Here is a 22,232-nt window from a genome sequence, read left to right on the forward strand (position 1 = left end):
GGAGAGAGAGGGAGAGAGGGAGAGAGAGAGAGAGAACCAGTGGCTCTTGGTTTTGCAAGCTCCTACCAGAACACCTTTCCGACCTCTAAAACCAGAATTAGGTGGCCAAGACCCATTACAGGGCAGGGGTTGTTTTGCTCTTAGTTACTACCCCCATCCAGGCTATTGTGCTGTGAGCCAAACATAGGCAGAGGCTCATACCCAGCCAGGTGTGCTAGAGACATTTCCCTGGCCTTTGCATCTTAGGCAGGCATGATTCACAGCAGATGAGTCAGAGCTGCAAAGTGGCTACTGAGCTGGGGGTTGGGGGAATGGAGCACTGGAAAGAGCAGATCCAGTGCAGATGGAAAATACCAAAGTAGAAAGGCACCAGTGGCTGATTTGAGCCAACATGCCTGAGTTGAGAGGGGTGAGCAAAAACTGGGGTGTAGAGCTGGGGTTCCTGAGCAAGGGATGAAGGCCCTGGAAGAATAGGAACCCATTCTGGTTAACTATAAATATTAAGGATGGAGAAAAGACTTAAATGTAATCCGAACAGCACCAAATCTGAGATGTCCTCCCTTGGGATTTTAGTTTGGGGTGATCCGAAGGAGATGGAAAGTCAGCTAATAACCAAGCCCAGTGCTGCCTCTACTCTGGGATCAAGAGCATACTTATAGCTGGGCATGGTGGTGCATGCCTATAACCCTGGCACTCCAGGGCTGAGGGCTCAGGGCTGTAGGACTGGGGCCAGTGCCTCTCCTTGGTAGTCCTAAGTTTGTTCTGCTCACATGCAGCCTGCTCTATGAACCTGGGTCTTTACCCTAGCCTCCAGGACTAGCCTAGAAGCCTCCCAGCCCCAGTTGCTACCCCAGGCATTTGCCTCACTGTTGGCTACACAGGCAGGTTCTCTGCTTTCTCATGCTGGGGTCTCCCTGCCCAGCCAGTCCCTCTCACTCCACACCATTCAGCAGAAATTTAAGGTAAGCCCATGAGTAAATTTAAGGAAGCCACAGTATCCTTGAAACAGTGAAATAAATTTCAGATTTCTATGTAGCCAGTATAACCAACATTACTTCCACATGATATAGGGTTTTTTGTTTTTGTTTTTGTTTCTGTTCAGGGGGGGTTGTTTTGTTTTGTTTTGTTTTGTTTCGAGACAGGGTTTCTCTGTGTAGCCCTGGCTGTCCTGGAACTCATTCTGTAGACCAGGCTGGCCTCAGAAATCCACCTGCCTCTGCCTCGAAACTGCTGGGATTAAAGGTGTGTACCACCACTTCCTGGCCATGATATAGTTTTTTAAAGGGTTATTTTTTAAAGATTTACTTATTTTATTTATATAAATACACTGTAGCTGTCTTCAGACACACACCAGAAGAGTACATCAGATCACATTACAGATGGTTGTGAGCCACCATGTGGTTGCTGGGAATTGAACTCAGGACCTCTGGAAGAGCAGTCAGTGCTCTTAACTGTTGAGCCATCTCTCCAGCCTCTTGAGCTAAGATCTTATTATGTAGTCCAAGTTGGGCTAGAACTCATTGTCCTCTTGCTTCGGCCTCTTGAGTACTGAGATTCCCCTCTCTCATTGCCCACTATGTCTCATGGCTTTCCATAGGTTCTGAGGTCCTCCTGCTTTGAACTGAGTCTCTCTGCTTGTAAGGCAAATGCTTTACCCACTGAGCCATCTCCACAGCACTGGGGAAATGAGGCTCTTAAGATTCCCCAGGCAAAATCAACTGTCCACTTCCGTGTTGCTATTAGCATCTGCATCTAAAATTGTAGCATTTGTCAGGAGCTAAGATACTTCTGGAATGCCTCTGAGACAATTTCCCATTTATCTTCACATCCCTGGGGCCAGCAAGGACCTGATCAATTGTTGTCAAACAAATGACCTGATCTCTTCGGAGTAACGCCCTGCATCCTCCCATCTATGGAAAGGAAGGTAAATGACATCAAGGCAGCAGCTGTAGAATAGGACTGCTCTGTATCAACCAGAGTTGACTGCCAGTCTAGAGCAGGAACAGTCTCTCCTGTTAGTGTTCCACAGACTGGGGCCACCAGCCCACCCCAGTGCAATGGCTGATTGAAGGGTCCTTGTCTGTGTTCATCAACTTTCATTACTGAAGCTCAATAGTGAAGGCAACTGGATAAAGAGGAAGTTTGTTTAGCTCACAGGTTTAAGTAAGAGGAACATACCATGACAAAGCCTGTGAAAAGAGAGTGGTCTTATTTTTAGCCTTAGCAGAACAGGATGAACACAATCCTGATGACCTAAGTACATCTCTTTATGTCTACCTCTGGACCATTCCCAAGCCTTTCCATATTGCCAGCCCATGGACCAGCTTGTAACAAGATGTGTGCCTTGGAGTAATACAAAGTCCATCTAGCTGTAGTGACATCCACAATCCAGCATAGCAAGACTGTGGAATCAGGCTCTGCCGGCTCTATTTAGACTTCTGCAGTAGCTCTTTGGCCCCAGGCAGCTATGTAGCTTTCTAAGCTTAAGGATTCTATACTCACAGACTGACATAGCAGTGGATCTGGCCTGTGTGGCTCAGTGCCTGGAGAGTTGTGACAGCACAGTGTTAGTTGCCATTACTTTTAATTACCAAGAATCCTTTATAACCGAGAAGCCCTTACCCCTTCTGGAAAAGCCTGGCTGGGCTGCCCTGACAGGCCTGCAAGCAACACTGGCTGCAGCTGGCTTTGACTCTGGGAAAGGGCATGCAGAGGAGTGCCCATGTCACACAGTCCTGGAGAGGATGCAGCAGGGTCTCCTTCAACTCACTCTTCCACTCAAATGCAGTTTATCAAAAATTAAAGAACTATAACTGTTCAGGGTTTCTACACAAAGTGACATACAATCTTTGAAATGTTTAATAAGGAAAATTTAAAGTGCTGGTACACAACTGTAGTTTCAGTAACTAAGGAGGGTGAGATATTAAGAGTACTAAAATGCTTGAGTTCAAGACACATAGTGAGACCTTCTCTCCCTCCAAAAATCCAGAATTCAATAGAATACCAAGTACTGGTGTGCAGTATGGTACCTGCTCTCTGTCTCCGTTTGTGTGTGTGTGTTTCTAAATCTCTCTCTCTCTTTCTCTCTCTCTCTCTCTCTCTCTCTCTTTCTCTCTCTCTCTCTCTGTGTGTGTGTGTGTGTGTGTGTGTGTGTATTTCTGTGTCTCAGAATTAGCATCTCCATTCATTTCTTATATTGTGTCTTTGCCTCTGTGTTGTGTGACTCTGGTGTCTTCCCCCAACCCAACCTCGTGTGTGTGTGTGTGTGTGTGTGTGTGTGTGTGTGTGTGTGTGTGTGTCTTCTAGCTACTGATATGACTGAGCAGTCTGGTCTAATCAGCAGCATGTGGAGAAATAGGATTCCTCTACTCCTCCACTCCTCCACCCTGTGTTTCGGGGATTCTGACCCATGAAGCTTATTTAAATTTCTTGTATCAAGCTGACTGAAGGATCTGGTATGGCATTTTAGGAAGTTGTAAAAAGGAGTGCTGCCCCGCCCCCCGCCAGAATTGGTTCAGGACATAGACAGGTACAGGACACCAAATTCTTAGCACGGAGGAGATTTATTACCCCAGAGGGGCAGGGGGCTGGGCTGCAAAGGCAGCAGCAGAAGCAGCAAACACAAGAAAGCAAGAGGGGAAAAAACAAAAAACAAAAAAACAAAAAACACTGCTGGAGTGGAGGTTTTAAGAGGAAAAGGGGGAGTCCATGCTGGGGTAAGTTGGTAAATCCTGATTTAGACATATCAGCCAAATCATGAATTTTGATTGTTGGACATTGGCGTTTGGTTTCAGGAATGAGTCAGTGGCCAAGTAATCAAATAGATCTTGAAGGCTAGGGAATGTAATGGGTTTTAGCAAGGGAGAAAGGGGGTGAAAGAGCAAATCTATGTCTTCTATCATGGGATCTGCTACAGTCCCTTCAAGCTGTCTAAATTCAGTATTCTCCAGCAAGAGGCATCAAACTGGGGTGAATCACTCCAGGAAAAGCTCATAGAAAATGAGACTATTGGGACAGGAAAGCCAGGCATGCATGGTCTGTCAGACTCAAGCCTCTATTCACGAGCCTTGCTAAACCCTGCCTGCTGTCACTACTCAGGACCCAGCCCCAGGTGGAATGGGTAGTGTCAGTGCAGCTCTTCCTCTGCCACATAGATTCCTCCCCCGAAAGATCAGGGTGTGGCTCTGGTGACTTGCCTGGTCATTCTTGCTCTTTTTCTTTGAGCTGCTCTGCCCCACTCCCGTCAAGGTATTTGAACAAGTGAAACTTGGTAGACAGGCATAAACATTCTCTAACTCTTGTTTCCTCAGTGGATGAGGAGGCAGAGGCAAGTTGTTGTGTGTTACTTATCATTCATTATCTGTGGCTCTGACACTTGGGCAATTAGTGGTGAAGGTTGGTATAAGGAAGGAAGGAGCTGGGTGGACGCCTGGCACAATGCAGGAAATCACAGTGACCTTCTGTGTCAACCAGGGAGGGCCATGATATTCAGGGAGCTGACTTAAAGTGGTGCTTCTCCTAGGAGCCAGCAGCATGCATTGTTGCTCCCTCCTGGTAAGGACTGAAGCTCCTGTTGTCCCAGCAGCTCTAGAAGCATCTGTTCTCCCACCCTGAGAGAGTAACACTCATCCTTGGGGCAGTTCCTCTACGCATCCTGTCAACAGTCTGTGGTGCTGGGACTAATCTGGTTTTCTGTGACACAAGAGCCCTGTGACCCTTACTGCCCCTGATCCCTACACTTGGTGTGGACTTTCTGTGCTGCCCTGGAATCATGGCTGCGCCACTAATGCGGAAGGAGAAGACAGCCAGCATGAGTATAGCCTGTGGAGTGTCCAACAGGGATGTCACAGTGGCTGTGTGCAATGTGAGATCTCAGAATCAAGCTAGTTATGGTCCTGGCAGTGGTGCATCTAGCCTGTCAAGTGAGGGAGGTGTTTTTCTTGTTAGCGCTGGGCCATTGGCACTTCCTAAAGAAGCCTCGTGGGACTCGTCCTTGTGTCCCTATGAGTTATGCCCGTCATCCTCTCACTCAGTGTCTTTCTTACTATGCAGTGCTACCTTTCCCATTCAGCCACCCTCTCTGAAGTTGCTGTCCTGTCCTGTTCAAACCTAGTGTACTTTTGAGCATGGATGCTTTCCTCCCCACTAGCAGATGATGAGAAGTCTGGCATAGGAAGCCCCAGCTCTCCTCCCTCCCTCCTAGTCCAACCTCCACCCCACCTGCAGGGAGCTTGTAATTGACCTTCCTCATTTCCAGCCCCTCTCCAGGTTTCTGACCTTCACTGAGCTTCATTGTTGTCATAAGCAAGTGAGACTGTAGGTGGGAACATCTTTGTTCTTTGTGGGGCTGCTTATGACAGAGCCTGAGGTGACACATACTCTCAAAGGACCAGGTTCAGAACTGCCTTTCAGGGAGGGCTCAGGTAGCTCAGGACAGTGGAAACCTGGGGAAAGTTGGGTCTGAGTACCAAGACCAGGTCCCATGTGGGTGGGCATGTGGTGGATGCAGCTAGCTGCTACATCTGGGATCTCTAGAGCCCCCTCTTTCTATTTTCTCATTTATTTTGTGATGCCAGGTAAGTGCTCTGCTGCTGCTCCAGACTCCAGCCATTTTTCTCAGAAAGGGGAACTGCTCGACCTGGGCTGTGTCTTGGGCACTCAGCTGCCTTTGCTGATTCTCTTCTATATAAATATCATACAGTAAAACAGACATCTTTTGGAGTATATGTTAAAATACATAAACTCATACAGTCACTACCAAATTCAACTAGGAAGTCATTTCTATCACCCTAAACTCCCATTGGCAATGCCCCTTCCCATCTCTACCTAGTAACAGCACCTCTCTGTCTTTTGGGAAATGTCTCACAGATAGAATCAGGTGAACTGACCAGGAGACTCCCTTCGCCTTGCTGAGGCTCACGGAGGCGTTTGTGCCTGGAGTTTAGAGTGAGGGCATGCCCAAGTGTCCAGCTGTCCACTGGGCAGTGGAACCTTTCTGTTTCTAGCTCTTAGCACGAACACTGCTGAGCAGATCTGTGAATGTGCTATTCCCCTAAGAACAGTGCACACCTCAGACTAGAGTGAGCTTGCTAGGCTCTGTCATCACTGTGTCTAGCTCTGTAAGACAAGCAGGCTTTCCATGCAGAGAGGTTCCCAGATGTATATAGATGATCTGTCCTTTGGGGATAGCACATCCATCACCATCACGCTTCTCAGGTAGGGCGATGAACAACACAGAAGAGATAAAACATTAGTTCTTGTGGCTGTAGAAATAGCTCAGTGGTTAAGAGCACCTGTTGCTTTGCAGAGGACTGGGTTTCAGTTCCCAGCACCCGGGTTGGGTGGCACACACCCACCTGTAACTCTAGTTCCAAGGGATCTGACGCTCTTCTGGTCTCCACAAGGCACCTGTACATACATAGTACACATGTAGACCACAGAGAGAGAGAGAGAGAGACAGAGACAGAGACAGAGACAGAGACAGAGACAGAGACAGACAGAAACAGACAGAGACAGAGAGACAGAGACAGACCAAGGAATACAGAGAGACAGAAACAGAGAGAGACACACACAGAGATAGAGACAGAGACAGAATGAATGAATGTAATTCTGCAAAGGAGAAGTCTGGCACAGGACACAGCAGCCTGATGCCTAAGGCCACCGTCCATCCAGAGTGGTGAATGACTTGATGCCCAAGTCAAGCATAGTGAGAGGGAAATGACTTTCTCTACAGTCTGCTCGCTGCATCCCGGGGCTATTTCTTTTCCTCTCTCTGGATTTTTGGAAACAGGGTCTCACATCCTCAGACTCAGCATGTGGCTGAGGGTGCCCTTGAGCTTTTCATCTCCCTGCCTGTACCTTCCAAGTGCTAACTATGGGCATGTGTCACTGTATGATACTTCCATCTGGTTACCTGTGCTTTCATGCTCCTTGAGATGTCCTCTCTGACTGTTGGATTATATGTGTGTTCTGTATGTATGGTGTGTGTTTGGGTGTGGGTGTGAGGGTGTGTGAAGTGGATTCTCTTGAATTAGTCAGCTTTTGGCTCTATGGGCTTTGTTCTTTGTCAGCCATAGCTTTGGGGTTTTCCCCTCTCTGTTTCATGCTGTCTTCCTTTCCAGCACACTCATAGTGGACCCTTTAATGTTGTCCCTTGGCTGCAGACTCAGCTCATTTCCTTGTCTTTTCTCTGTTGCCGGGATCAGGTGCTTGCTGACCTTTTGGTGTTCACTGACTCTGCTGCGTTGTGTTCTGCTGACAAGCCTCTCCAGTGAGTTTTTTTATTCTCCATTCTACAAGTTCTGTTTGATTTCCACTTATCTTTTTCTTCCCCTGAGACTTAATTTTTTCCTTCAGGAGCACCCTGCTTTGCTTTTTGGAATAGTTTTTACTAATAGCCGCCATTCAGAAACCTCTGTCGGCTGATTCTAGTCGTGGTGCCCTTTCAGGTGCTCTGAGTGTCCTGAGGACTTTCTCGGTTCTTTGTGTGCTGGGTAATTTTGGATTAACCCTGGGTGTTCCCTGTGTCAATTTATAAGACTCTGAGTCGTGTTTAAGTCTCTCAGGAAGTGTTGGTATCTTGGCTTCAGCAGGCATTAGTTAACGTGTGGCCAACATATAGCCTTTTTACTTTGAGGTCATTATTGAATAAAATAAAAGCTATTGAGATGCAAGACTGGGTCCTAACATAGTGAATCTAATAACCAACATGGCTATCAAGTGCCATCGAGTGGGTAGTGGAGACAGTATGGTTATGCTGGATCTCTGAAGCAGATGGAACAGTATGTCAGGAGGTCCTATCATACTATTCAGAACAACACAGTGTTTAAAACAGGAGTTTTATTTCTGAATATTTCTAGTTGATATTTTCAGACTGCAGTTGACTAAGGTAACAAGGACAGCACAGATAAAGGGAGGCCTCTGATCTGTCCTCTCCTCTGCTGTCCTTCAGCCCCACAGTCAGGGCCTTACCAGGCTTCATTGTACTTTTCCTTACTTGCTTTGTCTTTGTGCTTAATTGCTTTTCCCAGTAGACCTAGAGGAAAACCAGTGATGTTTCCACCCATTTAGACTTTTCTAACTGAAAGGGGGCTTTCCTCCCTCAGGGCTGAGGGACCTGGACACAGGCTACCTGCTGCTGAGGAATGGCCTAGGCACTGAGGAGGGACCTGGACACAGGCTGCCTGTGAGAAATAGCTTGGGGATTGGGCCACTGGAGAGAAGAAAATAGAGACAAGGCAGCAGGGAAACTTTGGGGATCTGGCTCTTAGTCTAGAATGCAAGCCACCTTACTTCTTCCCCTAAGCCAGGACTAGATGGCCAGACCCCTTCCTCCCCCATGCTTCTTCCAGGTATTGGGCTATATTTAGTCCAGGCTGAGGACAGCAGGGGCAGAAATGACAGCCTCCTGCCACTCTGGTGATAGTCACATATTGATCTCTTCTTGCACCTATCGGCCAGAATTAGATTTTCAGATTAGATATTCAGTCTGCATTCTCTGCAAGTATCAGAGCCACATTTGTGGTGAGGCAGGTGACCGTGCACTTGCCTGGAAGTACAGGGAGCCTAGAAGCCCCAGCCTGCATGGCATGGAACAGAAAACCTGGATTGAATAAAGAAAAGGGATGTTACTGCATGTCCAGCCAGGAACCGTGTGGCTTATGTGGGGAAAGAGGAGCAGGGTGGATGGTTGAACAAAGCTAAGAGCTGTGCTGCTGCTCAGAGGGTCTGCAGCTCCTTTTCAAGACAATGGGGTTTTGTCTGCACTGAGTGAGCAGCCTTCTGGGCTAAGCTAGTGAGTGACACCAAATGAGCATCCTGCATAATCTGAAAGTCTAAAACTCCCAGTCCTTTAAAGTCTAAAACCATCAGCACCAATGAGATACTATAGCAGACCTCATGTGAGGGTTCAAGTCAAGCACAGGCACACAGAAATACTGTACACAACTGCCTTTGGGCAGTGTATGTAAGGCACACGTGGAAAATGCACATATTCCAAGGCATGGCATATCTCAGGTCAGCCACAGGCAGCATGCATTAGACAGTTTTAGGTGGAGATGTTGGGAACGACTTCTGAGAGTGGAGTCTTGAACCCAAGTTGTTGGGTGTTTGCATTCAGATGTCACCATGCATGTGGCCTCCTGTGCAGAGAGGCCAATCTAGCTCTATAAAGAAACCAGAATCTTAGCAGTACTGGAGAAGGTGAGGCAGGAAGTTTCCAGGCCAACCTAGGCTGCAGAGTGAGATCCAGTCTCAACAACAGCAATAATACATGCCTGTGTTTTCTCCTCTTTTTTTTTTTTATTCTCAAAAAGCAAAGCTAAAGTTGGGTGTGATGATACACATTTATATTCTCTGTGAGGTAAGAGGATAGTTTGAGGTTGGCCTGAGCTACCTACTGAGTAAGTATCTAGGCCCACCTTGACTACAAAGTGAAATCTCACCTTAAAACAAAAACCAACAGACAACCAAGAAACAATCAAAAAACCGGGCTGGGAATGGAGCTCAGTTGGTAGAATGCTTGCCTAGCATGCTCAAAGCCCTGGGTTCAGCTCCCAGTACCACATAAACTGAGTGTAGTGGAACACATCTATATTCCAAGCACTCCAGAGCTGGAGACAGTAAGATCAAAAGTTCAAGGTCATCCTGGTCTACAAAGTGAGCTTAAGTCTAGCCTGAGCTACATGAAACCCTATCTCAAAATGGGGGGAGGGAGGGGACTTTTATTGCAAGAATGATTCTCACTGGATTTAAAAAAAAAAAAAATGCCCTAGCTGGGCAGTGGTGACACACACCTTTAATTCCAGCACTTGGAAGGCAGAGGCAGGCAGATTTCTGAGTTCGAGGCCATCCTGGTCTACAGAGTGAGTTCCAGGACAGCCAGGGCTACACAGAGAAACCCTGTCTCGAAAAACAAAACAAAACAAGCAAGCAAACAAACAAACAAACAAAATGCCCTGAAGGACTATGTTCAGTCCCTGTCAGTGACTAGCCACCTGCACATGTTTCTCAGAGCTGTAGGGTTCTTCTCACTGTGGATTCTCATGCTGAGCCCCCTTACGATACCTAGTATTAGCATGCTGCTGAGTATTAGCTCTTGGACAGGCCTTCTCCATCACCCATTTGATTCCTACAGCAACCTACAAAAGTAACCAGGCTTCCCAGGGGCCATAGCTCCCCTTCGAGCCCTTTGAGTTTTAGTCTTATTTTCATATAGCATAAACATTTTCCCCTAATGCCCTGTTGTCAATGTTGCCCTCAGATTTCAATGAAGTGCCAAAGTTAATGTAACAATATCTATACAGTGTCTTTATTGTAGTTTTAGTTACTTTCCCATCTTCGCTGTGTGTTTAGGATATTGCCTAAGGTAGACTGAGCAGGCAAGCGTGACTGACATGAGAGGATCAGAGGATACCAGTGACCTGCAGAAGGCCACCATGTAGAACACTGTCAGCTTGAGATTTCTGCATATGGTGGAGCAGGCTTCCATATAGCTAGGGATTTAGCCAGAGGGAGAGTACTAGGAGAGGAAGACAGGCTTGAAGGTCAGGGTGTACAGTACTGAAGTGGCGAAGGTTCAGAGTTGCTTAAGTACCTGCCTGAGATTGCTTCTGAATAGTGACAGCATTCACTGCCTTTGTCCCCGGAGAGCTGTGTGGGCAGCTCTGACGGAGATGACAGGTGTCCTGAGTGGGCGGAGATGGACACTAGTGGCCTTTCACAGAGGGCATTGGGTAGTCTGCCAGGGCTTCCTGCCTCCAGGACAGTAGCTTGATCTCTCCTCCCACGGGACACAGATGTCCTCTACATGTGCACAGCTTTATGCTTGACCCCTCCTGTGCCAGAAGGTAGTACTGAACCTCAAGAGAATGAACCATCACTTGCTCTCATCATGCCCTCCAGTGGGCTTTTTGGGAAGGCATGCTTTTATATCCTGTGGGAGGGAGCATGTCTCCATCTGATGGTCTGCTCTTTTCTCTGTACCAAAAGGCAGACACTGTTCATATATTTTTCAAAATTACCCAAAAGGATGGAAAGTCAGACTAATCAGCCTGAATTGTATCCAGCTGTCCCAGTTGTTGGTTTGTCCTGTTAAAAAACTGTGGCTGGCCAGGCATGGTGACACATGCCTTTAATCCCTGCACTCAGAAAGGCAGAGACAGACAGATCTGAGTTCAAGGTCAGCTTAGTCTCCATAACAAGCTCCAGGCTACCTAGAGATACATAGTGAAAGACCCTGTCTCATACAAGGAAGGATTGGCCAGTGACTGAGGAGCTTATGGGTACTGTGGAAACACTGGAGTTGAGAAATGATGACAATTGGCTTGCCTGAGATAACAGAACCATCACCTCGTGATTTTTGAATGGCACACGGAAGCTCAAGGCTCAAACTTGGAGGAGCTATTGCTTGTAATCACAATTCCCATCCCCTGCTTCATGGCCACTTGGCCTGCTAGTCTTTTAGATCATTCTGGATGTTGGCTGTGGAGTGGTGTTTGTTCTAGAACTTTCCATGGTAGTAAAATCAAGGAAGAAGGAGGAAGGAACCTGTCTTCATCATGGCATGCTCTCAGTCTGTGGCACAAAGCCTAGTTCATCTAGGTATAGGCCAGCTGCTGTTCATGGAGAATATCACCTATCATTTTCTCCCCCTTAGGGACCAACAGTCAGTCCTTTCTTTCTAATGGACTTGGAAATATGTTAGCCATCTCCTTCCCAGAGATGTTAAACTTGGCATCTCTTTGCATGTAACAAGATGAGGGTTACAAAAGAGAAAAGCTGGGTTGAGTTTCACAGAGAAACATCTCAGGGGAAAACAACAGCCCCCCCACCCCACCTCCCCCCCTGTTGAAACCTTCCCATTGGCTTTCCTGACAAGAAGACCCAATGCTCAGGGCCGTACTGTTCAGTGGGCCTTACCCTGTTTTAACCCTACAAGCTATGAACAGCAGTCCTGTCCCTCCTGCACAATCCCTCACAGATGGAAGGCCATGGTTCCATCCAAATAGCTGTCCCCAACCATGAAATCCACTTCCTCTCTGATGTTCCTGTGACGTGATCTAGCCCTGTGGCAGCTCAACATGGTGTCATTTTGATGCCTTTGGATGCTAGCAGCTCTCTATTTTATCCTTTCATCTTTTTAAAAGTCTTGCAAATGTATCAAATTAAAATGCCTTTGAAAATCTACTGTTCAGTATAAATAGGTGGTGCCAGGGTCACTCTGGACTCAGCATTGAGGTTAACAATGTGTGCAGGGCCTATAACCAGCTATACACAGTGTTGCTGTGGAAAGAGAGCTGGCTGCTCCTTCCAAGGTGTTCTTAGAATTCTCAGCAGCACAAGCAACACTGTTCCCTGGCTTTCCACCAGAGGTTTATCAATGCCTCTCAAGATCACTCTAGCTTGTATGGCTGTTGCCCATATATACCGCTTTGCATTAATTATGTCATCACACTTTGAGTACCTTTCCATGTAGTACTTCTTCGTGGGAAGGCACAGGCCTTGGCTGTTCTATTCTTGTAGGACTTTCTCGGCAGTGTGGTTAGGGTTTGTATACTTTATTTATTTTTACTTAAGAAATGAGCAAATTCTTGCCATTCTTGTCACCACACTGTGACAGGCACTTCATGATGGGTGTGTGGTGATGGGAACAGAAAAGGATGTATCTGTTTCAGAGATCCTTTTTATGAGAATGAGATATGGTATCATGACTCACTTAACCACAGCATTATTTGTTGTTGCTGCAGTCCTATCATGAGTTTGCTATGTTCTAAGCCTGATGTGCATTTCTGAGGTAGCAGGCTCTGGTCTGTGTGTGGACAGCACACTCACACCATTGGCTACCTTTCCCAGATCTTGCCACTCCTCCTTTGTACTCACTGCCCATTCTTGATGTGACCTCTTCTGAGATTCTACCTGAACCCCACTCAGGGCCTCTCCTATTCATGCTTCTCCTCCCCTAGTCTGAGATGAAGAGGCACTCTGTGTGACCCACCAGTGGTCAGCTCTGGCCTGACTAGCTATGGTCACAGTTCATGCCAACCTTAACTGGTCTCTGAGAACAGCTCCTACTACTCTGCACCCTAGACCTGCCTGCTCTGCCATATCCTCCACTGTGTCCAGCTCTTGTGCTGGTACCACACTCTAGGTGGTCCTGTGCACGCTTCCAATGCATGACCTCACTCACTTCTAGATGCTCCCTGAAGCTACAGCCATGTTCCACCTTTTCAGCCTTGTACTCAGGGACCATGGCTGTACTTTAGTGGGTGGCATGTCAGTCTTCAGTTCAGATCCAGGACCCTGAATGAAGACCCTGAACTGCCTAACTCCTCACATGACATATTGCAGTTCTCTTACAAGGCTACTTCTTAGAGCTCCCCCGCATAGTCTCTAGTTTTCAATGTAGCCCAAGACTACAGCACAGTTGCCCACAAGGTCACTCTGCAGTGGCAGCACTTGGTAATGCTGTTTCAGGCCACCTGTGGGCAGTATCACAACCTAGATGTTATTCCTTCTCTGTCTTCCCTTACCACAAAGTAACCCAGCCTGTTGATGCTATTCATGGTCTGAGATCTTTTCTCATATGCTCCTGGCCTCTCCTCAGCCTCCCTTCCCGATGACAGCCTCTTTGCCCTGATGCCCCATTATGTAGATCTTTAAAGATTTATTTATTTATGTATATGAGTACACACTGTAGCTGTACAAATAGTTGTGAGCCTTCATCTGGTTGTTGGGAATTGACTTTAGGACCTCTGCTTGCTCCAGTAGACCCTGCTCGTCCTTGCTCTCTCAGGCACAAAGATTTATATTCAGTATTATACATGAGTACACTATAGCTGTCTTCAGACGTACCAGAACAAGGCGTCAGATCTCATTATGGGTGGTTGCTGGGATTTGAACTCAGGACCTTCAGAAGAGCAGTCGGTGCTCTTACTGACTGAGCCATCTCACCAGCCCAATGTAGATCTTTAGATTGTCCCTGTTACCAGCAGTGTGCCTTTGGAGGCTGGGGCTGAGGTAGAGATGCTGGGAGTTGCTCCTCCTACCCTCCTCCACATAGGAGTGTCCCCTACAGATGTGTAAGGTGCTATTGATGTCTGGGGACATGGCTAAGTTTCCACTTTCACAGCCTCGTGGCAGCTCCTTCCCTAACAACTGCAGCACCACTTGTGTTTTGGCTACCACCTTACTGAGCTGGCACTGGAAACACTCTGAGAATGCCAGCATGAGACATCTGGCACCTGATGGGAGGCTCACAAAATGCCTTGCATGTCTTCGCCTAGCAGCAGTCTCCAGCCAGGCAGATCCCCATCCCAAAGGCTTGGGATTGGGTGCCTGCTGCTTTCTAGACTCATTTCAAGGTGCGTTTTTGTCTCTGCCTTGTTAGAGATTTTGTTATTGGGACAACCAATGTCTTTGCACAGGGAGGGAGAGAAGCAAGGGGCTCAGCAGGTATTTGGAGAAAGTGGATGTGGGTGCCTCTGGCAGGGCAAGAGTCTCATTCCACAGTATGTGTTACCTTTGGTTTGCCCACCAAGAAACTCAACTCATCTGTCACCTACGGGCAGTAATGGGTTTATGTGATTCTACAAGTCAGTAAATTGCTCCGGAGCCATATTAACTGGGTATAACTCTATAAGCAGCTATCTGTGCATCCCTGCGCCTAAAAGAACATTGATAATGTTCTCTCTGGCTTGACATGCTTACATTCATGGGAACAGCGTCTCTTTCCTAATACAGACAGCTAGCACTCCCCACCTCAGCTAGCCATAGGTCCCTTCCTGGTTGCATAGTCTCTTGTACTCAGTGAGGAGCAGATTGGTTGACTAAGATCTTTGGGATTGTTGTTAGGTCAGCCTCACAGGAGGACCGAGGCAGCTGAGGTACCTGTTTAGCATGGCAAAGCAAGCCAATGCCTGCTGCCAGGTTCTCCCTGCATTGTCAGTCCCTACCTGTTACATGGCCCTCCAGGCTGGTCTACCCACCTCCTACCCTAAAGTCCTCCAGCCCAGAGGCTGACAAGAGCTGCCTTTCCCCACCTGCTCGTCTCTATAGAAACCAACCATTTCTGTTACTCTGCTCTCTTTAGGCCTCCTGGCTGCTGCGCCTGGTTCCCTTCTCTCTCTTCTTCCTTCCCCTACCCTCTCTCCTCACATGGATCAGGGTCATATCTGCTCTAGACTCTCCAAGATAAACCTGCCTCTGGCTAGGCCCTCCCTTTTATCTGCAGTAAACTTTCTCCTCCACCATAGCTAGGAGCAGTTATATCCTTTCCTTTTCTTTTCTTTTTTTTTCTTTTTTTTTTAATTCAGGTTGAAATCATCAGCTTGGCAGAGTTGAGGGTCCTCTTTTGGTCTTAGAGTAGATGGCTTGTTTTTGAACTTCTCCAGTGACTACCACCTGGTTGGGGTACTGGCCCCCAGGGCTCTGTCAGGGACTGTGTCAGGGCATCATGTCCCAGCCCCTTCTGGGGTTCTTGTTAGGTCAGGACGTAAGGGGGGGGCTGTAGGAGTGTATGTCCAGAAAACACAGGAGTTACTGGAAGCAGTGTTAGCCTCAGGCCGGGTGTGTGTATGGGTGGGTTGAGATCCTGTGAGCCTTGTGACAATTTCCCCTTTCCTCCACTGTGCTTGCACTGCTGTACAGGGTATCTCAACTGGTTCCTGTTGTCGTGATAGAATAGCAGACAAAAGCAATGTAAGGGGGAAAAGACTTAGCGCCATTACAGCCCATTACAGTGGGGAAACCAAGGCAATGGGAACTTAAGGCATCTGAGAGACCAAAATGAATGCTGGTGCTCAGCTCACATTCTGCTTTTCATTCAGTCTGACACTTCAGCCCAAGGAATGACGCCGCCCACTGAGGTGGACATTCGTCTCTCTTAACCTAATCAAGAAAATCCCTCACATCTTGCCAGAGGCTAACCTAGTCTAGATAACCTGTCACAGGTATAACAGAGACTTATCTCATGGGTGTTCTAAGTCCTGTTTAAGCACCTGCGAAGGAAGTGGGATGTTGGATTCTGTCCCATGCTGGATTTCTGTCCCAGGAGGCTGCTCTGCCAACTCCCACATTTGCATCCAGGTCAGCATAGTCAGTTCCCAACAAGCACCATGCAGGGCACTGGAGAACACTGTTCAGACAGAGCCACTGGTGTGTTTGCAGCTGTCGTGAGAGAAGCAGCCACTAGCTGGAGGCAGAAGATTCAGTTGTCTTCTAGTGTTGAAAAAGGACAGATGATGGGTACAGGCCTGAAGGAACAAGCAGAGGGAGAGGGCAAATTGCCTTCCTGCCTCCCAAGGCCCATGTAGCATGTTTAAGGAAGGGACCAGAAGTCTTCAGAGTCTCCAGAGCTTGAGTAGCCAACAGGAGGAAGCAGCTTTAACAGGCTGCTATAGAAGCCTGTTAGACCCCAGCCCAAGTTGGAAAGAGATTTGTGATGGTTCCTGCTGGGTGTAGGGCAGTCGGGCCTCAACTTCCACACTGCCTTCAGGTCTCAGTAGCTTTTTTCTGGTACCCTAAGGGTAAAAGAAATACCCAGATGTCTATACCTGACAGGTATTTATGTACTAACATTTGTCTTCCTTCCTTATTGCTACCAGAACAAAGGACTGTGTACTTAGTGGCTTTAAAACAGCTCACATTTACTGCTTTACTCTTGTGAAAGTCAGAAGTTCTCAGACAGTTTATTGGGATAGTCAAGGTGCTTGGAAGAGTCCTCCTCAAGGCTGCAGGGAAAATATGTTTTCCTGCTTCCCCAGCTTCTCCAGCTTCCCATGGCATCTGTACATACTCCTTGGCTTTCAGGTTTTCTTTATCACCAACCCAGAAGCCCAGTGTCATCATCTCCTTTTCTGACTCTGACTTCCCTTATTTCTAAGGCCCCTGGTGATGACATCAGGTTACCTTCATAACCCAGACCATGATGTAAGCTTACCAGCCCCCTTCTATCTCCACTCTTGGCAGTTTTAGGACAAAAGACAATGCAAGCATTGTACTGTGTCCTGTTCATACAGGGCTAGGCTCCAGGGAAACTAGAACATGCATCTACACACACACACACACACACACACACACACACACACACACACACACACACACCGTATGCACACATACCTTTTTTGCTCAAAGTTACTTTCTAGGGAAGTTCCATCTCTCACTCTTGGAGTGTTGGGGAAATCAGAGTTTGAGCAAAAGTTCTGGGGATATGGCCAAATGCAATGGCAGGCAGTATTGCCATAGTTCCTCCTGAAGTCCAGCTGGGAAGGCTAAGGCAAAGGTGGGTCTGGAAGGAACCCAAGAAGGAAGTTAGGGTGCCCTCCCTACCCTCAGAATGGTGATAGCATAGCTGCCTACCAGGACCTTCCTGTTTGGCTCTGCCACCCTGACCTGTATTTACCTTTCCCCCAAACTTCCTATGGCTCACCCAGGCCTTCGGTAAATAGGAAGGCTTCCCCAGTCTGCTTTTCCCATGAACAGCTACAAGGACCTCCTAGGCCATGCTCACCTTAGCACTTGTGTGTGATACTGGCTTCTGGGGGCCAGATCTCGTTCCCAGACCTAGCATCACTGTTTGAGGCATTACCTGAGAACATCTCAGTTGTACTCTATGTGTGTATACCTGTCCTCGTGTGTGTGTGTGTGTGTGTGTGTGTGTGTGTGTGTGTGTGTGTGTGTGTGTGAAGTCAGAAGTCAATGTCAGAAGTCTTCCTCAATTGTTCTATGTTAGGTCCAAAGGAAACTCCATTTCCCCAAATGCCGTTGGTTAGACAAAAGCCAGTATTTCTCAGGACCTTGTAAAGCCAGTTCCTCTCTACCAAAAGGAGACATTTCCCTTGTCACTGGTAGAAAAAACAAATGGATATCTGTGGTGCCTATTGAGCATATCAAACCACAGCTGGCCTCCAGAATCTCTCAGTATCACCAAAAAGTGTCTGTTCACATTTCAGATCCCACCTCCCCTCCTCTCCTCCCTCAAATGTCCCAGCTACTCATTCTCTTATGACCCTGCTATTTTGGCTGAGCTTCCCTCTCTCTGATTTCATTGCTCACTCCCACCCCTCCCTCGCTCTCTTTCTGTCTCCCTACTCTGCTTCTCTCATATTGAGGTCTAGTCTGATGACCATGTTCAGTCTACTGCTTTATCTCTCTGTTCTCAATTCTTTCTCTGGGTGGCCTCTCTCTCATATCTACAATAAAAAACCTTCCTCTTAACCATACCATGGAGCAGTCATGTCCTCATTTTATATACCCTATGCCTTATTTTTTGAAATAGAATCTCTCACTGAACCTGGGCTTGCAGATCTGAGTAGGCTGGCTGGCCAGGGAGCTGCAGGGTTCCTCCTGTTTTCACCTCCTTAGTGTTGAGATTGCAGGTACTCATTGTTGCACATGGCTGTCTGTGTTAACACAGGTTCAGAGATCAAGCACAGCCCTTGTGCTTGTGTGGCAAGCACTTTACCAACTCTTGTACTTTGTAAGCACACAAAAGCAGACACTCCAGCTCTTGCTCTTGGCTATACCTCCTGCTCCTCGTTACAGTGGATGATTCACAGTGAACTATCAGTGAGTTTGTGGCATGAAGGAATCGTAGCTGAGTGAGGAAATCACAGCTACTTGGTAGCACCTTGAACATGAACCATAAAAGTGCAGGGAGGTGTGTAGCTTTTCTGGAAGCCTGAGGATGCCTGCACTGTGGAGCAGAGTCCTAAGACTGAAAGCCCGTGTCTTGGACTGGACACCACCAGGGCCTCTTGGAACTTCCTCCTATAGATCCACATATTTAGGGCCCACAAGGTGCTTTTAAATGAATTTAAATTCATTGCCACCATTGAAAAATTGGAAGATTTTTTTTAAAAAGATTTATTTTATGTGTATGAGTATACTGTAGCTGTACAGATGGCTGTGAGCTATCGTGTGTGACTGCTGTTGATCTCAGGACCTCTGCCGGCCCCGCTTGCTCCAGCGTAATTTACTGCAGCTGTCTTCAGACGCACCAGAAGAGGGCGTCCGATCTCATTACAGGTGGTTGTGAGCCACCATGTGGTTGCTGGGATCCGAACTCAGGACCTTCGGAAGAGCAGGCAGTGCTCTTACCCGCTGAGCCATCTCGCCAGCCCGAAAAATTGGAAGATTTTACATAGCAGAAAACTCTAGGAACTATGATACTACTGGATCTATGCTTTTGAATAGAAGACCCTGGCTCGCTCAAAGCAGAAACAGTCAGCTCTATGTCCTCAGGCCATCTGAAATCTTCCTCTAAGGTTGTTGTGAAAGCTACAGTGACCAATACCTTGTCTCACTGGGAAGTGTATAGCTGTGTTTCCTTCCTGAGAAGGGGACTCGGAGCTGATGCCCAGGCCCTGTGGCAAATGCCACCTCACCATAGCATCTCAGTTCTGTGAGGAGGGTTGGTCATCTCACCAGGGCATCCTGGCTCTGTATGCAGGGTTGCCCGGCTGGCCTGTTCCTCTGAGAGAGATGAGGCCATGATGCTGAACATCTTCAGGGGCAAGGACACTATACATGATGCATGCTCAAGGTCAAAGGGCCAACATCTGGCCCCTTTACTTCCTCTCCTGTCCATGGCCTGTGTTTTTGTCAGCATCTGTGGTGGTTTGAATGATAATGGCCACCATAGGCTCATTGGGAATGGTACTATTTGAAAGGATTAGGATGTGAGGCCTTGTTGGAGGAAGTATGTCATTGAGGATAGTGGGCTTTGAGATTTTTTTCTTTTTTTTTTTCTTTTTTTTTTTTTTTTGGTTTTTCGAGACAGGGTTTCTCTGTGTAGTCCTGTCTGTCCTGCTGTCTGTCCTGGAACTCACTCTGTAGACCAAGCTGGCCTCAAACTCAGAAATCCACCTGCCTCTGCTTCCCAAGTGCTGGGATTAAAGGCATGCACCACCACTGCCTGGCTTTGAGATTTCAAATGTTCAAGCTAGGCTCTCAGTGTCTCTCTGCCTGTGGATCAAAATGTAGACCTCTCAGCCCCTCTCCAGGATCGCGGCTGCCTGCATGCTGCCATACTTCCTGCCATGCTGATAATGGACTAAACCTCAAGCTCCAATTAAATGCTTTCCTTTTTAAGAGTTACTGTGGTCATTGTGTATCTTTAAAGCAATAGAACAGTGACTAAGACATAGAGGCAGAGGCAGCTCTGGGCTTCTTGGGAAGGGTGACTTATTTACCTTGCTAGCCCCACAAGACCAGGACTGGATCAAAAAGAGCCTTAAGTCAGTCTTGTCTTGTGCCTCCTGTGATGGCAGCCCCATATGGCTCTTCTGTTCTCTTAACTGGCTTCTTCTTTGACTCATGGGTCACTGGTATGATAATGGGCTGAGGGAGGGGTCTGGACTCAGTGTCATCCTGTTACCAGTGCAGAGTGTGTCTCCAGTCCACTGTTATATCCCAGAATCCCCAGCATCCCAGTAAAGATGGTGCACAGAAGGACATTTTCTGTAACTATCAACACTGTCCTCACTGCCTCAGACGCTGACTGCTATGATATCCATGTTATAACTTTTTCACTCACTGTGTGTAGAAGCCTGTCTGTCAGGGTCACAGTATCTTTTGTAATGACTTTTTTTTTCCCTGTGTAACTGAATCCTTTTCTTAGAATAAATTTCAAGCATTCAAGTTCTTGACAGACATGGAATTTCTGAAGTGGCTTTTGCCTTCATTGCCAGTGAGTGGGAAAATGTCAGTTTAACTAGACCTTTGGTAGTGTTTGCATTGTAGTGGTTTTTGTTCATTTGTTTGGTTCAGACAGGGTTTTCCTGTGTGGCCCTGGCTGTTCTAGAACTAGCTCTGTAGACCAGGCTGGCCTAGAACTCAGAGATCCATCTCCATCTGCCTCCTGAGTGCTGGGATTAAAGGCATGCTGGATTGCAGTTTTAAAATGCACCTTGGGGAATAAATTTTCTAATTTGTGTGTTTTAATTTTTTTTGAGAGAGGGTCAAACATAGTGGTCTCAAACTCACTTTTTAGCTGAGAATGGCCTGGATCTGTGTGTCTCTACCTGGGATTACAGGCAGGAGTCACCACACCTGGAAATTTTGCATGGTGATTAGTATGGCTCGAGACTTGTCTATGCATTTAGTGGCTGGGCTTCTTCTTGTGTGTTCATCTGAGTGGTTTGTGTTTTAGTGAGAATCAAGGTTTTACTTAGAGCAGAATGAATCTACAATGTGGTAGGATTAACAGTGTCCCTGACCTAGTCACTGCCCATGCTTTCCTTGTATGTGCTTCATGGGTAGATACAAGCATGGTCATGTGTGTGACTTTCTGTTCTTTGGAGAGTAGTAATGTAGTTCCACATGGCCCTTCCACATTTAATCCAGTCTTGCTGTCTCACATAGGGAGACCTTCCCAGAAAGCAAGGCCATAGGTAGCAGATGTTACTGGGAGAGGGAATCCTGGTGCCCCCCCTTTACCCCATTCTCTCAGAGCATCCACTCACTACCTTCTGAGCTTGTGGGCCCTTACAACTGTCCTGGCCTAGACAAGATGTCAGAGCTAAGGTTTGTGAGCTTCTTCTGCACCAAGAAAGGCTTTATGGGCTGGGCTCTACTGCACGTGTGCTGCTGCCCCTGTGCATGTGCGCATGAGGATGGTGGCCAGCTTCTGACTCAGAGAATCTAAAAATATCTTGGGCTGTGTGTTTGGAGGGAATCAATGATCAACCTGTGAGTGTTAAGCTCTCAGGAGTCAGCATGTGTGGGTTTGGACTGCACTTCCCCCAGAATTACAGGAGCAGTACAGATGGTGGTCCTGCCCCCTGCAGTCACCCCCTGGGTATCTTCTCTTATAGGCCTGAGGAAGGGTAAGGGTGCTCCCTCTACCTCCAAGCATGGCTGTCCTAGGTCTTTGCCATTCGCCTGCTGCTCCTTGGTACTGATAAGTATGGCTTCCAGAATAGCAAATACATTCTGAACCAGTACCACAATCTGAGTTTGGAAGCTGAAATCTCCATCACAGCTCTGTTCTGTGTGACCTGCATCTCCTGCTCCCTAGGTAGCATGAGCATGTTCCCATTGAAGTGTGCTCATTCATGCACCAGATGCTCAGTAAGAGTCTGCACTTGCTCATGCACGAGTCTAGATGAAATGCTAGTGCCAGGTCAGCAGGGACCATAATTAATTTTGAATTGCTGTGGAGAGAAGCCTCTCAAAAGATGGACACGTGAGCTTGGCCTTCAGGGTGAACAGGCTTCTGCAGTGGGGATAGGGAG

The 22,232-nt window shown here is 47.4% G+C and overlaps 1 protein-coding gene across 4 annotated transcripts in view; it reads left to right on the forward strand.

Moving 5' to 3' along the window:
* The window catches only part of Kiaa0513 (KIAA0513 ortholog), a 59,432-nt gene that overhangs the window by 19,337 nt on the left and 17,863 nt on the right, over positions 1-22,232 (forward strand). The window lies entirely within an intron of this gene.

The sequence above is a fragment of the Mastomys coucha genome, unplaced genomic scaffold (assembly GCF_008632895.1).
Source record: "Mastomys coucha isolate ucsf_1 unplaced genomic scaffold, UCSF_Mcou_1 pScaffold22, whole genome shotgun sequence".
NCBI lineage: Eukaryota > Metazoa > Chordata > Mammalia > Rodentia > Muridae > Mastomys > Mastomys coucha.